Below are 17219 nucleotides of genomic sequence, written 5' to 3' on the forward strand. Positions count from 1 at the left end.
GAGATATATAACCTGTAAGCTTTGGATTCTTCACTATATCCAATGAAAATACATTTCTCCCCTTTGCTGTCTAATTTCTTCCTTAGCTGATCTGGAATGTGTGCATAAGCCACACAACCAAAAACTTTCATGTGGGTGACTCCTTGCTTTCTCCTACTCCATGCTTCTTCTGGCACATTGTTCATCACTGCTTTTGTAGGACATCTATTCAAAATATATACTGCATAGTGTACAACTTCAGCCCAATAATCATTTGGCAAATGCTTTGCCTTCAACATGCTCCTCGCCATATCCATGATTGTTATGTTTTTCCTTTCAGCAACTCCATTTTGCTGCGGGGTGTACCTTGCTGTAAATTGCTTATGAATTCCATTTTCTCTGCAAAAACGTAAAAATTCTTTGGAGATATACTCACCTCCTTTGTCAGTTCTCAAAACCTTGATACGCAGCCCACTTTGATTTTCTACAAGTGCTTTGAAATTTTGAAATTTTTCAAAGACTTCACTCTTATTCTTCAGAAAATAAACCCAAGTCTTTCTAGTAAAGTCATCAATAAATGTTAGAAAATATTGGCTGCCTGCAAGTGATGGAGCTTGCATCGGTCCACATAAATCTGAGTGGACAATTTCTAAAGGTGCTTTTGCCCTTATGCTTTTCCGAGTTGGAAAACTTTCTCTGTGTTGTTTTCCCAATATACAACTTTCACAAAGGTTGTCTGGCTTTTCTATCAATGGTAATCCTCTTACCATTCCTTTTCTACTCAACAAATTAAGACCTCCAAAGTTGAGATGTCAAAATCTCAAATGCCACAACCAATTTTCATCCTTTGGTACGCTTTGGAGAGCCTCTTGTGTCACTGCTGCAACAACTTCTTTATTTTTCAAATCTGCTTTTATTCTGAGAGGGAACATCCAGTTCCTTGTCATCTTCACTTCAGCAATACAACGTTTGCTGGGTAATTTGTCCATGATGGTGCATACATCATTCTTAAAGAAAACATTGTAACCCTTTTGAACAAGATGTTCAATACTCAAGAGATTACACTTCATTCCAGGAACATAATAGACATCTGCTATGGTTTTCTTTTCACCTTTCTTTGTAAATATTTTAACTTCTCCTTTTCCCATAACTGAAATTTTACTATCAGTCCCAAGTGAATTGTGATTTCACACTCTGATCTAAAACAAAAAACATGGCTATGTTTCCTGTCATATGGTTGTTGCAACTAGAATCTAGAAACCATATATCTTCATTGTTTGTTTCAGTCATATTACAAACTAACAACACATTATCTTGACTGGTATTTTCTCTAGTGATATTTGCACTAGATCTATTACTCATATCATGCTGCTTCTTCCTACATTCATTTGCATAGTGCCCATATTTTTTACAATAATAACATTGGACATTGGATTTTTCATACCTTTTTCCTTGAGCATGATGTTGTCCACTTTGTTGACTGCTGCCATGGCCTTGGTTCTGATTTGGATTGCTGCCTCTTCCTTGAACGTTTGCTGGACTGTTTCTTCCACCTCTGTATTGGGTTATGCCTCTTCCTCTCTTGTTTCCTCTGCCTTGACCTCTTCCTCTTCCAAATGACATCTGGGTCTTGAAGGCTTGCTCTAGAGATAAGTTTTCATTTCTACTCAACCTCTCCTCATGTGTTATCAGTGATGCATGAAGTTCATCAACTGAAAAATTTGAGAGATCCTTTGTCTCTTCTATGGTGGTAACAATCACATCAAACTTTGAGGGTAGGCACCTCAATAGTTTCTCCACAATCCTCCTTTCTTCAAGAGTTTCTCCATGAGACCTTATCTGTGTGACCAAACCAATTGCTTGTGTGAAGAATGAGCCAATATTGTCTGACTCCTTCATATGCAGGTTCTCAAAATCTTTCCTCAGCAACTGTAGTTTTGTTGTCTTCACTTTCTCCATGCCTTGATAGGCTGTCTTGAGAGTTTGCCATGCTTCTCTAGATGTCTTGGCTGCTGCTATCCTCGGAAACACACTCTCATGCACTGCTTGATATAAAAGTACAAAGGCTTTTGAGTCCTTCTTCTTATTGCTCTTCAACAGCTCTTTCTCTGCCTGAGTTAATCCAATAAACTCTTCTTCATTTGTTGGTTCTTAAAATCCATATTCAACAAGTTCCCATAAATCTTGTGAGACAAACATGACTCTCATGGTTATTTCCCAGTAGTCATAATTTTTCCCATTGAACTGTGGGAGGTGGGTATTAAACATACCCACGCTGGTGCTGGCCATTCTTGCAATACTTGACTGTAAAAAAAATCACTTAATTGTCTTCAACAGCTACACAAAAAGCTAATCTGAAAAATACCTTGACAGCGTTTTCGCTCTGCTGGATAATTTGCTGCAGCAAAAAATCTTCTTTCAGCTTCTTTGATGTCTTCAAAGAGCCTGGACAAGCTTTGATACCATGTCGGGAATTTCTGGTTATTCCAAACAAAATACAGTGGAAAAAAAATCCTCTGTTTCCACTGTTGAGAATTTTCTGATAAATTCCAAAACAACAAAAACATGAACATAAAGTAATACTCTGTTTTCTGATAATTCAAAAACACAAGAACAGAGCATAAAATAATACTCTACTTTGTCTCAGGATAAAAAACTGATCAAAATAATACTCTGTTTTTGACACAGAAAAATACTCTGTTTTTAACTCAGAAAAACATAAAAATTCGTTCTCTGGAAACGGTGTTGCAGCAACACAATTTTTTTTTCAGTTGCTGTAACTTGTGTTGCAGCAACGCTGTTTGTGGTGTTGCAGCAACGTAAATTTTTTACGTCTAGTATTTTTTCAGTTACGGTGTAACAGCAACAGGGATTTTTGACGTCAAGTATTTTTCGACTTACGGTGTAATAGAAACAGGCAAAAAGAAACTTCTATTTATAAAAATAAACTATGTGCTAAAACTAAGTCTTAAGAAACTTCTATTTATAAAAATAAACTAAGTGCTAAAACTAAGTCTTCCTCACATAGAGGGATCTTCATAAAATATTATGCTTAAGAGCATCTTCCTCTTGACAGAGGGATTACAACAGGAACGCTTCAGTTCCACAAAACAACTATCTCAGAAAATTTCAGCACTGCTGTGCAATACAAAAAAAACTCTCTTGTTCTACACTGCTGTGTGTTACAAAAGGACTTTCAATCTATATTTTTCTACACTGTTGTGTCTGCATTTTATAGTGCGGGAAAGGGTCTTCACCGCTTTAACTTGCTGATGAAGTCTCTGCTGCTCATGATTAACAGATTTGATCTTTTGCTGTATTTCTTGAGTCGGTGGTGATGAAATCTATGACTGATAAATGCTACGTCGGCTCGAGGCTGGTTCTTTTTCTGTTTCAGCCGTTCTGCTCATTAATACGGTTGTTGAGAAGTAATGGTGTAGCGCTGGATCTGATCTTCTTCTTTTTGAAACACAAAAATAATTAAAGAGTGAAAAGATAGTAATGGCGGTGATTTAAAAGATCGGGAAAAAATGTGGGGCGCCGGATCACGACAAATGAATAAAGTAGCTGCTGTTGTTCTGTTCACTGCAGTTGAAATTATAATTTCAACATGACATGCGTATCTTGGAATATTGATTCACCGTGTCTTCATTCTTGTTTATTTGTAATCTGAAAAGGTTGATCGAGATCTACATTAATCAAAGGCTTTAGTTTTGCCTGAGTCTATTTTGCGTTTTCTGGTGCTTAAATCTCTGGATAATTTAGCTGCACGCAGCTAATCTAAATATGGCGAACTTTAAATCAAAAGCAGTTGATTTGAAAAATTTCTACGACAAAATATTCAAGTGAACCATAATTTTTCATTGTGGTTCAGAGGGACAAAGGCTAGTGAAGAGGAATATGGACATGAGCGTTGCTCACAATTAATTTAGAACTTCATTCATTTTTGGAACCCTTCACGTTGAAAAAAGTTTGTTTATTTGTTGGAATTTAATTTTCACATGGAGAAATTCTTCGTTCTTTTACATTCAAGTTATTTAACGTGAATGCTTTTTGGCTTGTGGAAGGATTTGGGTATAATAAATTGATGGAGTGTTGATTTAAGAAAAGTGGAAGTATGTGCATTTCAGTTATCATATTAAAATCAAGCAGCTATCAGATCCAGTGTCGTAGAGGTTTTGTTGTTCAACTCGATATTCAAAATTGCTCATGGAAAAGAAAAAATATATTTTTTTAAAGATGGTTGTGTTGTTATATATATATTTATTTATATATATAGAAAAAGAGTGTGAGTGTTTGTGGTAGAAATTTTTATGGTGTTGTTTTATTAAGTTGTAATGGTGTAGTGTGAAATTCAAATGAAATAGAACCACAAAGGTCGGGCCAATTATTTAATAGATTAATGTCACCCATCGTGCTTCGGGAGCATTAGTCACATGCAGTGCTTAAATAAGATTAAGTTGGTGTGACCTGTCATGCTTCGGGAGCATTAGTACGGGTTATTTTATAAGGTAAAGTTGTAGAATTGTCTGCTGAAGACATTTTGTATCCAGAATTCTATCCTAGATAACTGATGAAGGCTGCAAAGGGCCATGGATTCATAGACGTTGGCAGTTCCACAGGATGATTCAGTATCGACACTGACCGATTGTGCTCTCGGAGGTTGAGAAGCGTCAATTTTTCAAAGTTCATCAACGATGGTCAGAGGGAGTTACGTTTTAAATGGAGGTCAAGTGACAGCTTGAAGATGTGGTGGTGAAAGAGAGATGTTTGCAAGATTCTAGAATGGATGTGGGTGCTGATGATGACCATATCAGACAAATTCAACAAATATTTATTTATTGTTGTAATGTGGGTTTTTTTATATTTTCTACATGTAAGCTTTAAGAGAGGGTGTTAGAAGTAATGCTTCCATGTAATGTATGAGTTGTCATTGTGAGTCCTAGGTGCCAATCTAGAAGTAGTCAATTTCTTATGTGTGAGCTGTAATAGCTATCTAGATGTGTCGTTGTCGATGATCTAGATACTATAAATATGTAATTCTTGAGATCAATAAAATATATGGTGTTTGGTGTTATGTTTAATCGATCTCTCTGCTTTCTCTCTATTTCTTAACACAAATACGCAAACCTTTCGACTTTAAAAGCTAAGTTTTGTAATAGAAGATTTGTTTGAATTCCAAAATTTGCAGTAGTAATTCAACTATTCACTTGTTATAACATATCATTAGTTCCAAGTTGGAAGTGAAAGGAAACTTCAACTCATGGAAAAGTGTCAGATCATAAGGTATTAATAACATTTTGCTTCACTTGTTATAACATATCATTAGTTCCAAGTTGGAAGTGAAAGGAAACTTCAACTCATGGAAAAGTGTCAAATCATAAGGTATTAATAACATTTTGCTAAAAATTAAGAAGTTAAATAAGTTATGCACGCTTCAAAACACATCATCCAAAACATCGTTTAAAAAATTTAAAATTTTACTTTTAAATGGCCTCTAATGCCCGTAAAATTCCACCCTTGATTAGAACATTGCACTAAAGATTAAAGTATGTATGATGTTAAAGTAATTTTACATGATTAAAGGCGATTGTTTTCTTTCAACAAAAGAAGATTTAGAGTCAAACAAAAGAAGATTTAGTCTTTCCATAACCTTGGTGATTCTTCCTCTCTCGAGTTATTTTCGATAGCCTCCCATTGCATCCTATAATGATGAAAGCCAACTCCTTCAACAAAATCACATTTAAGATTTTAGTGGGCCATTCCTCCTATCCGGAGTTCTTTACAATTGCCTTTGATCGCCTCCTACCAGCGACTTCTTGTGAATAATACTTATGACTATTACGATGCCCTTGTTACCGCGTCTCTGACCCAAATAGACCACCTTTTTCCTTTTCTTCCTCACTGTTAGTTAGTGAAACTAAAATAATGGTTAATGAAATCCACTACACTCGCATGATGTATAAGTATGACGGCTTAAATTTGACATATATTTATGTATATTTTCTTTATATAACGATTATATATTAATCATTTCAAAATCTACATTACAGGTTTATCTATATTTTCTTTATTTAACTAACATATATTAATCATTTCAAAATCTCCATTACATGTTATAGTATAAGCGATCATGCAGGTTGACATCCAAGATAAGTATGAAGCAATGCTAAAACTAAGATTCGAAGATTCCAATGATAAGTCTAAACTGCCTTTATAAAGTTGAGAGTCCAAGATCCTCGATAATGCTGAGACTTCAAGTACTATCTTTACCGTGAAAATTCTAAGATGGTTAAGATTTCAAAATAAGTATATATTTGTTTATATCTGTGTTAGAAAATGATAGAAAAATGTTATTTCTGTCTCGTCCTACATGGTATGCAATTAAGCCTAAATCCTAAACAATCATGAGTATAAATACAATTAAGTCTAAATCCTAAACAACTATGAAGCCTAAAGCTGGAGAATAATTGAGCATACTAACATTGATGGGTCAATAGTATTCTATATAAAAATAAAAATTTATGGGGATAAAGTAACTAAATTGAAAGGTATTTTTCTTCTCCAATAGAAATAATAGAACTTAGTTATCTTATTTATTTATATAAAATAATGATATTTTGTTTGATTTTGATAGTTCTTATCTGGTTTTTAGTGTTGATACACTAGTGATTGATCTTTGTTTCTATAAAATAGGTTTATTTACCAATTTGATTAGAAAACAAATGTATTTTGTTCTATCTCCGAGAGACAGCCTTGGATTTCTTCAATACCAGTGCTTGGGTACATCTAAAATGATGTGTCTCAAATGATTTACAGGATACTAGAGACAACACTTATGATCAATAGATACATATGTACATACGAAATAGATTGGTTCATTCGTCCAAAACAAATAAAGCATACATTTATGGCACTTCTTTACATGTTCAGATCTCAGAAATAAGCATAAAAATACCGGAGGCCGAGAGCTTCAAGGACTCACAGCTAATAATATTTTGTAGAGTGTGCAAGAGAGGAAAATAAAGAAGAATAACTCATCACATAGGACATAAGGCTTCAAGACTTCTATATTTAACACACATAGCTTGAGAGATTAAGGATTTCTATGCTTATTTGGGCTACAAACACAAATAATGAATGAAGGGGAAGCTAAGAGCTATGATTCATGTGTTACAGATTTAAAGTAGGCATATACATAAACAATGTTTAGACAAATGAAGGTGTGAAATAGTTATAGGCATTTGCATTAACATATAAATACTAATGAATCTATGAAGAAGCTTGAAACACGTCTAGCAACAATAATTACATGAATTCAGGGAAGAAGCACGGACATAAAAAATGATTTAAGCAAAGGGGAACACATACTATAATCCTTTGAAGAGGGAATCATCACTCTTTCTTTGATATTATGAAAAGATATGTATTACAAAGGAGATACGGTCTGAAAATATAACATGCAGTGTTTTCTCTAGAATTTTTGAACCTCAACTAAGTCTTGCTTTCCCCTGTTTATCATAAGGGAGCAAGAAGCTAAATTACAACAAAAATACCTATCCCTAGACTCAGTTGTCAAGTCGACTAACTGTATCAGTCCTGGATGGCTTTGTGGCCCAAAAAGGAATTACAGAAATGAATGTCTCATTGGAAGGAAGGCATGTTACAAGACAAAAATAAGTAAATAACTGGACATAACTATAAATGAAAGTCGTTGTGCACATCTTGTGATTGCATCGGCCTTAGACTGTAATTTGTTCATGGTATGGCCTCTTGTGTTTTTCAATTGCCCCAGTCGCTTCTACCTTTAGTTGAGATGCCTTGTTATGTGAAGTGGGGGTTGGGTAAACTCAATGCAATTTCCTTTGCAGTCCCTTGTTGTGTAGAGGGATGAGGCCCCATGATGAACCATTAATCCTCCTGAATCCTATGTATTGCTCCATCGTTGCACCATGCTCCCTTAAAGTCTACTAGCCACCAGCCCATTTGCCCATTAAACCTCTATACTGCAGAACCAATGCCTTGACATGGTGGGTGAGCTATGTTCCATGGAAATAACACAGTCATGCGGGCGCGACATTTTTCCTCTAAAACAGGTGAAAGCAAGCGTTTTTTGGATTTCCCCTTTAGCCCCCCTTATCGTAGCCCTTTCTGTGCCTTTCCTCATATGACCGAGAGTTGGGACCAAGGGCTTAGCCCTCAGGCACTAAGGCCCTCAGACCCGTGCATGGAGGAATTTTCCTTTGTTATCAATTTCTCTCACATATTAGCACTTCAACACTCTTTTACCCTCTCTACACTTTTCTCTTGGCGTGGTCTGATACACTAGATGTGAGGTCCCTATAGACCTTGCCTTAATCCTTTATCGCATCTAGGGGGAGTTCCCGCATATTGCAATGGCATGCTAGAGGAGAAGCCCCCTTACACTTTTCTTTGCAGTAAGCCAACAGTCTAGACACGAGGTCCTTATAGACCTTGCCCTAATACTTTATTACATTTGGAAGGGAATTATTGCATATCACAATCGCACTGCACCAATGTCTTGAGATTTTTTCTTTTAACCACTGCGATTGACGGTCCATGGGGTGACGCCCTCACTGCCACATGTCACCACTATGAGTGGTGAAATGTGGCACCTGAAAATGGCCCCATGTCACCGCCGAAAACACTGAAACTAGGTGACACGCGTCCTCTAGCATGTCATCAACTGTACGACTATGTCACTTCTGATGTCAACTTCCCTGCCAGTTCAGAGAGCCAATCAGAGGTGGTCATGTGGTCCCCTAGAGGAGAGAGAAAAGGGCCCACCCAACCCTATTCTACAGGAATTTCCTTTGTATTTTAGAATCGGCACCTCCTCGGTGATTTGGCTCTATATCACAATATCGGTGCCGAGAAAGGTATTGGAGTTTGTTGTGATTTCATGATTCCAGGGTCGTCGCGGTGCGAGATGCAGGACCTACGGGTAACATGACATGTGTCCCCTCCGAGGAGAGAGAAAGGGCGTCTGCCCATCTGTTGTAGGGAAAAGTATCCGATTCGGATGACCCTATCCCACTCTAAGGGTGATAGTACCTTAGCAACAACTGTAAAGGAAACTACTGAAGGTTTACTTCTTTATGAAAGCAAAAGAGAATGAAATAATGCAGTAACCGTTGCCTTGCGCTTAATGTCGAATCCAAACTCTTCTCTATGTCTGCTTGTTCCCAGCTCCTTGCTCTATTGCTGGCCCAGCTATAATGAGATCCTGCAAAACAGCAAAGAAGGAAACTACAAGCAACATGCAATCATAACTGATTCAGGGATTAGTGTAAATCAAATATACAATTATCACAATATATCATTGAAACAAAAGCATATAGAAGAACCTCAATAGCTTTTATTAATGAAGAAGTAAAGGTTCTGAGAGTGTTACAACCATTGAAGGCTCCAATCCAGCAACACCTCCCAGCAGAAAGAATTTATCCTCTTCACCTCCTTCAAGCAATCACCCAATAGTTCTATAGTGAAACCAACAGCATATAATTACTTTGCACAAAATTCCAGCCTCTTGAGCTCATAGGAGAGAGCTCAATATATAGATGAATTGAGAAGGGATGAGTCAGCTTGCAACTGATGTGTAGCTGCCTTGTGTCCTCTCTCTCTTCAGTTGATCTTCAGTTCTTGAGTCCACTTGGAGAACTTTGCTTCCACTTGGAGAAACAGAGCCTCTGACTCATCACAAGGCGAAATCCCTGATCCAAGTGTCATTTTTGGAGCAATGACTCAGTGTGCCACTTGTCCAATCTCGCTCAACGCAGGTGGCCTTTGTTCTACCTGCTTTGCAACGCAGGTACACCATGGAGGAGTTGTGTTTCAGCGCAGAAGCCTAGTGGAGCACCTGCTTTGATTTCAGGATTGCTTGTTTTTGAGTGTTTTCAGGTGGAGAACTGATCTGAGAGCTGTTGGTTTGCTGACCTTGTTCCTATAGGGGTAGGAACATCATGTTTAGGGAACTTTGGATCCCTTGGATTATTGACAATTCATACCTGTTGCTGTAAGGCACAAAATTGTCTATAACAGATGCCCCCTAAAGTATGAGGTCGTTTATCGGGTGAAATGCTTTATTAGGAGGATCCGAAGTTCATTCAATCTGCTGAGAAGTGTCCTGTAATAAGATACAATACAATACATTATTCTTTCATACTTTTTCATGATCTAGCTGAGGCGGGCATTCCCATGCTCAGCTTTATAAATACATTTTGGTACATAGAACAGACGATCGTCTGATGGTAGACTGATAATTCTCTGCTGAAATTATCATCCTTTGAGAAGGATGATCATCTGCTATAATGATGTACATATCAAATGCCTTTATATCCTGAATATATATCGCAGCCCGAATGGATGAAACTAGATCCGGGGTCTTCAATCTCTTCCGATCTTCACTCAATGTACAAGTCGATCCATGTGAAAATTTCTTGAAGTCGAACATGAAAAGACATCGCTTGATTACCGGTCAATGATGTAAACCGTTAACAAGCACGAGAGGAATCACCGATAAGGATGATGACCCTCAAGGTACGGCAGTACAATTCACATGGTGGGAATAAAGGACTTGGCGTCGACCACCATGCAAAATCTTCTGGTCGAAGGTCATTGATGTATACCTGTCGCCGGAAGTGAGAAACTTGCCATTGAGGCATGCAAGCTTCAAAGTACTGAAGGGGGTGTTCCTAGATCAACTCCTTGGATAGTGAGCTGATGTCGACAAGGAGCGATCCGTCAAAGGAGGGCCTTAATGAATCCCACATCAGTGACACGAAACAGAGCTAGTGATTGTGATGAGGAGAAAACAAACTGTGATGTATGATTCAGGGTGGCGGTCATGAAATGGATGAAGGACAATGTATGGTAGTGGATGGGACACGGTTGACTCTTTTGCAGAACAACATCTCTTGAACATATAACGACACTGATGTGATGGATTGGCAGCATTACCCCAAATGTGGATGGTGTGGCGAGGACCATGGTTATGAGACCGGTGAATGAAACAACCCAACCCGATGTGATACGGAGGACAAAGTGTCATGTTCAAGAGCGACTTGCTACCATTAATGCTGTGAGGTTCTCCCAATTTTTCCCCAGTCATTGCTGACCAGTACCTCTTTATTTTTGTCAAGCTTGAGGAGGATAACATATGCTTGTTCTATAACCTGCCCTTCGGGCAAGCCCATCGCTATGTTTTAACGAGCCTAGCGATAGGGAAACTCGTTCTCGTCTAAAGACAAGTTTGTCGCTATTTAATAAATTTAACGAGTCTAACGACAAGGATAACTCGGTCCTTTTCATTTTTAGAGAGTCTGAAAAAGTACATAAAGTCGACTCCAAAATTCCTTTTTCGTCATCTAATCCCTTAAGTCCGAAAAAGTATAAAACAATACAGAAGGGATGAATTTTCAATTTCTTTAACGAGCCGAACAAAACAAGCACTCGATCTTTTTGTGCAATAATCCCTCAGGTCCAAAAAGATTAAAATCTAGAGGAGGGATAGCTTTCTGGTCGCTTTAACGAGCTGGAAGGCCAAAACTCGGCAAACTTTTCATATTTTACGAGTCAGTGAAAAGAGCTCAAAGAAGACTCGTCTTTTGAGGAACGAGTGATGAACAAGGATAGCAGCAGATTCCAAGTACAGGTTGGAATTTTCCAATCACGGCAGTGTCACAAGGATGGCTAAGTGAAATCACTCTTCGCAGCTGTTCCTCAAAATGGGTAAACAAACATATGGAGATGAACGATTGGCCAAATGAACGGATGGAGGTGAGACCGCAAGAACACGACCAAGGGCTTTAATATGGCAGTCAAAGGTTACATTTCTCAAGGTTATTTACCGGTTCATTTTTTCTGGATGAGCTTGAACTGTAGGGAAAGATTGCTCACAATTTATGTTTATTTTTTAACGAGCATGAACTTTGTACAAAAACTGCTCGATCATGGATGCCCCCAGCATAATAATGCAGACGAGGCTTATGCCCCCTAAACTTTAAGGGGCAGTTCATTTTTTAACGAGCTTGAATGCGTTCAAACCTTGCTCAATTATATGGTTTACTTTTGATTTTTTACCATAACTAGCTTCTCTTTTCACTGATAGCACTGCATTTTCAAATTGCTGCAACAAACTAGTTAGAAATGAGTAATATTTACTTGAAAATGAGATTAACGCATTAATATTTACCTCGAATTACGTAAGAAAGCAAATAAAAAGGGTTTTTACCTCTCATTTTACCATTTCATTTGCATTTGCTTGTTGGAGCTTTGGAGGAGCCTCTTTCCCCTTGATTTTCATCAGCTGATTCCGGGAGATTTTGCGGACAATTTTCGGCGCCGTTTGTTCCAGGTAGGAGCTAAACCTTAGCTCTTCATTTTCATGGTTTAATTTTCCTGTTTCATGCCTGTTTTGCTGTTCTATTGAGCCTCTGGGGTTTTGCCAGGGCGCCCTCTGATCAACGCAGGTTCCCCATTCGAAAACTGTGTTGGGAGCCAAGCTGTTTGAAGGCAGCTTGTCCCCCAACGCAGGTAGTACACTGGGCACCTGCTTTGGGGCATAAAAGCAATAATTTTTTGCAGATTTTGATGAAATTTTCGCCAGTTTTTCATCAATTTCAGGAGCTGACTCATTATCTTGATTGTTTTGCAGGGATTCTTGATCAAGATGGCCCTAACATGGCGAGAACGAGAACATGAAGAAGAAGATATGATTTCCCTTCATGATCCTGTTACGGTGGGCGCATTATGAGACTGTGGTTTACTGAAGTTTTTCCGTATCTCTAGCATGAGAGCACAGATTTCACTACTGCAGTACTTGCTTGATGCTTGGGATCCTGTTAACCAAGTATTCCAGATCAGGAACAAACCTATTCCATTGACTGTGACAGATATTTACTTCTTGACTGGCCTGTCAAGGCGGGGTGCCCCCATTTCTTTATCAGGTATAGTTCGAGGGAATGATTTTGTGAGAGATTATGTTCGCCAGTATTGCAGGGAGGGGTCCCAGCCGAGCAGAGACGGCAAGGTGGTTATCCATGATGTTACTAGCAGGCCTCTCAGGTCCATTCTGTATACCCTTGGTAGGATGGCCGGTAGCGCATCTTTACATGTTGCCAACAGATCTCATATGCAACACGCCTTGGAATGTCTCCAACCGAAAATCTTCAACTGGAGTGATGCAGTGCTTAGTCAGATGAAAAATCAATTGAACAAGGTGAAGGACGGGAAGCTGAAGAACTTTGGTTTTGCTTCGATTCTGACTGCCTTCGCCTTGGAGAAGATCCCTCTGATGCAACCTCAGTACATTGATCTCGGAGTGCCTTCTCCTACCGAGCCACGTATGCAACGATGGGTCGATCACATGTCCAGACATGCAGGTCAATCCCAGATTTCTTTCAATGCTGCTTTCTTTAGGTGGTTCGATCGCCAGGAGATGGCTTTTTCCGAGTACCCATATGTTGGTATGGATTTCCGGGGTGATCCGGATATGGTACTGCCAGACGGTGCTCAGTGGGATGATACTGGTAAGAACTTCAACCATATTACTGTTCATTGTTTTCATTCATAATTTTCTTGTGCTTTATTCTTTCAAGACTTTAATTAAACTCATGTGTGCTTGCAGATGTCGGTCCTGTTCGTCCGGCAGTTCGTCTGAGACCACCTGTTGCTGCTCCGGCAAAGGAGCCTGCTCGGAGAGTTATTATCCGTGATCTTAGAGACACAGAGACCCTTACAGCTGTGCAGGGGCAGGTTGAGAACCTTACCCGTGGTCTTCCGGATGTACAGATTGACGAGTTACCTTTACCGATGCAGCAGCATACTATCGGTGTGCCTAGACGATGGACCCGTCTTCTGCGCATGATAGCACAGACTGTGGCTTACTATCAGGAGCATCACTAGGCTAGGGTGCCCCTTGGCATTTTGAGTTTTGAGGTCATATGACCAATTTTTGTCTCGGTTACAGGACATTATGTATGAACTTTATGAACAGCTTATATATATATTTTGATTTTCGAGTCTTATTCCGGTTGATTTGGATGATTCATATGTACACTTTTTATGATGTGTCCTTTTTATAAATGTTGCAAATGTCTATCTAACACATAGTTTGCCAATGAGTCAGTTAATGTGTTTAGATTTCTTGAAATATGTTGATATTGAATTGAATCAAACCGTCTTTCCAAGATCTTTACTCTTAGGAACATGCGATAAATAGCTGGATAACGAACAGAATATATACCATTGAGTTGTAGTACTACGAGCTGTGAGTCTAGCCTGACAATTAGTCGGCGTATGCCTCGTGTGATGGCATCAGAGAGTAGTTCTATCAACATGCTATATTCAGCGATGTTATTCGTTGATTGCCCAATACATACACCTCTGAAACTTACTAACTCGCCACTTGGATCAAAAATGGCCCATGCTGCGGAGGATAGGTTCCGCGAACTACGACTCGCTCCGTCGGCATATCCAACACATGTCTCCATAAGGTTTGACATCTGCAACGAATGAAAAAGGGGAATCACTCAACCAGAACAAGAACTTTGGCGAAAACAAAATACAACAAAAGCATGCAGGTTACTATTTAAGCATAGTAACTCTTGAGGTACAGCCCGTTCCGGGGCTGCGCCAGTGGAATTCCGTCGTAATCTATTAACTCGTAGGCTCCTTTTGCTAACACTCTTTTAACAATATAGGGGCCCATCCATAAGGAATTGAATTTACCTGCTCCTAATTTATCGGATTCTTGGTCATAAAGCAAGACCAAATCACCTTCTGAGAAGACACGGGGTTTGACATTTTTGTCAAACTGAGCTTTGACTCGTTTCTTATGGGCTTCGTTAGCCAAAGCGGCATCACGACGGGTTTCATCCAATTGGATTAATTCCAAGAAACGAGCCTCTTCTTCCGAAGTTCCGGGGAGGAGATCAATTGCGAGTTTAAGCGACGAAATTTCACACTGGATCGGTAAGACTGCTTCTAGACCGTACACCAATTGGAAAGGTGTGAATCCGGTCGCGTTTCTTACCGAGGTTCGGTAGGCCCACAAGGCTGCATACAGGATTAGGTGCCATCTTCTTTTATGAACTCCGATCATCCTTTGCAACATACGCTTCAGGACCTTGTTGATTGCTTCAACTTGTCCGTTGGCTTGTGGATAATACGGAGTAGAGCTGTCATGAGATAGCCCTAGTTTGGCAGCTAATTCGACCATCATGTGATTGCGGAAATGCGATCCATGATCTGTAACTATAGCCTGGGGTACGCCGAACCTGGCGACTACATGATTAAAAAAGAAAAGGGCAGCTGTTTCACCAGTATTGTCCAATGTAGGCATCGGCTCGGCCCACTTGGTAAAATAGTCTACTGCGACTATAATATACCCATGGCCCCCGGTCGAGGTGGGCTTACATTGCATGAAATCGATGCCCCATTTGGCGAAAGGCCCGACTGCAACTATTGGTTGCAGGGGTGTGGGCGGTCTTCTGGTTTTGCTATCAAAGATTTGGCAGGAATGGCAACTTCGGACTGCGATTATGCAATCTTTGAACATTGTTGGCCAAAAATATCCTGCTCTTAATATCTTTTGGGTTCTAGCGAAACCTGATTGATGCCCCCCACACGCGCCTGAATGACACTCATTCAGGGCTTTTTCGGCTTCTTCATGGGTGAGACACCTCCTCAGAACGGTATCGATACCACGACGGTAAAGAGTATCACCGACGATCATGTAGTCTTTTGCTTGGTATCGTATACATTTCTGTTCGGAGTGCGAGGTGTCCGGCCAAAACTTTTGGGTTTGGAGATAGATAATTATATCTCCATACCATTCATCGCTTGCAGATATCAGAAACAAATTCTCGTCCACGATTGATTCCTTGGAGGTTTCATCATTGAACGACGAAGGGAGGTCGCATAATAATTCTGCGAATACCAGAGCTTTCTTTGACTTGGATTTCACAAATTCCAGATCAAACTCTTGAAGAATCGCTATCCATTTGGAATACTTTCCCCCCAGCAACTGTCGCGACAGTATATAAGTCATGGGGTTGCAATCTGACAGAATGGTAGTTTTTCTAAAGAGGATATAATGTCGAAATCTCTGTACCGCTTGAACAGCAGCAAGTGCTAGCTTTTCAACGTAAGAATATTTACTTTCTGTATCATTTAAGTTTTTACTTAAATAATATACAGGATGTTCAACTCCCTCGACTTCTTGAACTAAAACCATTGCAATGGTTGTATCTGCTGCAGCTAGATACAGGTTAAAATCCCTAAGATAATCTGGGGCGTACATTAATGATGCTTTTACTAGAGATTCTTTCAAAGCGTCAAAGGAAGCTTGCGCAACCTGGTCCCAATCGAAGGGTACATCTTTTTTCAAAAGACGTGTATAACCTTTAGCAAGTTCTACGTAATTTGGAATGAACCTCCTCAGAAAGTTTGCTTTCCCTTGGAGTTTCTGAATCTGAAGCAAATTCGAAGGTGGAGGCAAATTGATGATTGCCTGAACCTTACAGGGGTCAAGACGAATCCCATCCTTGGAGACTACAAAGCCACGTAAATGACCAGAACCAACGCAAAATACACATTTGTGCGGATTGAGTCTTATCTTGTAGTGTCGGCAATGTAGAAATATCGCTCTTAGATGCTGCGGATGATCAGTCCGCTTTCACGAATGAGCCGGAAGATCGTCGAGATATGGTTGAACAATGCTCTTGATGTCATGGAAGGCATAATTCATAGCCCTCTGAAATGTCGCCCCTGCGTTGTTTAAACCAAAGGGTAATTTTCGATAAGAGAATGTGCCCCACGGACATATAAATGCAGTCTTCGACTGGTCTTGCAGGCGGATATTAATTTGATTATACCCGGAGAATTCGTCCATAAAGGAAAAGATTTCACATCCGGCGCATTCATCAATTATCTGGTCGATGAAGGGTGTAGGGTAGTTGTCCTTCGGACAAGCTTGATTTACGTCCCTATAATCGACGCACACTCGTATTGTTCCTTGTTTTTTCATAACAGGTACAATATTCGATACCCAATCAGTTAGCGGAACTGGGTAGATGAATCCAGCATGGAGAAGTTTCTCAACTTCTGCCTTAATGGCAGCGGCTTTCTTAGGGTGAACCTGTCGAAGCCGTTGCCTTACTGGTTTGACATCGGGATACATTTTAATTTCATGTTCAACGATACTCGAGTCGATGCCT

Source organism: Pinus tabuliformis, chromosome 9 (assembly GCF_031772625.1).
Source record: "Pinus tabuliformis cultivar Carrire ecotype Pingquan chromosome 9, CPIR1, whole genome shotgun sequence".
NCBI classification, from domain to species: Eukaryota; Viridiplantae; Streptophyta; class Pinopsida; order Pinales; family Pinaceae; genus Pinus; species Pinus tabuliformis.